Source organism: Phalaenopsis equestris, unplaced genomic scaffold, assembly GCF_001263595.1.
Source record: "Phalaenopsis equestris unplaced genomic scaffold, ASM126359v1 Scaffold000291, whole genome shotgun sequence".
NCBI classification, from domain to species: Eukaryota; Viridiplantae; Streptophyta; class Magnoliopsida; order Asparagales; family Orchidaceae; genus Phalaenopsis; species Phalaenopsis equestris.
Genome location: NW_018164733.1, coordinates 81,231 through 82,564, shown reverse-complemented (window position 1 = coordinate 82,564; position 1,334 = coordinate 81,231).

The following is a 1,334-nucleotide window of genomic DNA, read 5'->3' as shown; positions in this document are numbered from 1 at the left end:
TGACAATAAGACTGTCTCCGCTGACTTCCTTCTCCCTATCATGCTTCCTCTGAAGTTCTTTGGCTCTAATCAGAGATTGAACCTCCTCCAGAGTAATAGTCTGCCCTCTTCCATAGAGCATCGCATCCTTGAAATGCTCGTAGCTCTTAGGAATAGAGTTTAGCAACAGTAGTGCCTTTTCCTCATCGTCCATCTTGACGTCGATGTTCTCGAGGTCGTCGATGATCTTGTTGAACTCGTCGATCTGCTCTGAGACAGATTTCTCTTCATGCATTTTGAAGGAGTATTATCTTGACGTCGATGTTCTCGAGGTCGTCGATGATCTTGTTGAACTCGTCGATCTGCTCTGAGACAGATTTGTCTTCATGCATTTTGAAGGAGTATAGACGCTGCTTCAGAAAGAGCCTATTAGCCAGAGACTTTGTCAGGTAGAATACCTCGAGTTTGGCCCAAAATCTTGAGCCGTTGTCTCCCTCGATACCTCCCTCATAACTTTGTCGCCCAGGCTCAGGATTATCAAACTGTGAGCCTTGTCCAGCATGCCGATCTTCTCCTTCTCGGTCATGTTGGCCGGCAATGCCGCTGACCCTTGCAAGGCTTCTGCAACACCCTGCTAAAACAATAGAGCTCTCATCTTTACTCTCCATAGGCCGAAGTCGTTCTTCCCGTTGAATTTCTCAATGTCGAATTTGACGGAACTCATTGTCGTGGTTAGGATTTCTTCCAATGATATCTACTTGCTGCCCTTCCAAGAACTAGGCTTCTTCCGTGAACTCCACTGCCTTTGCCAACCGAACAGAGAGCTCTGATCCCTTCTGATAGAGATCACACCTGGTCACCAGAGAAATCTTCTTGTTCTGTGCTCGCGCCTCCTTCTCGCAGACACTCCTTTGCGTCTAGCGGAACAAATCAAGAATTTCTCCTCTGCCTCTCACACGAGAATAACTGCCTCTCCAGAGCCGCCGTGCCTCGCCAAACTGCTCAGGTCCTCCTGCTTCACGAACTCCCGAATAGGGAACTCCCCGAACCAATCTCTGCGCGATCTCCACCTCTTCCCTCTGACTGAGCTGCTCGAAAGTCCGAAGCCCTCTGCTGGCAGACCTGTCGCAAATTTTTGGCCCTCGCTCGATGACTGTTCCTCCTCCGTCTCGCCGAACCGCACAACCTACAGTGCGAATCCAGTCGATCAAAGCTTCCACTGCTCACCGAATCTGACGCGATTTGGCTGTCTGCGATGCGATCTGTTTGCTCCTCTGTTCGTAAATGCCAAGCTCCTCTTCTTCGTCGCTGGCCGCGAACACCTTTACGCGGACACCTCTAGCAAAGAAGTATAG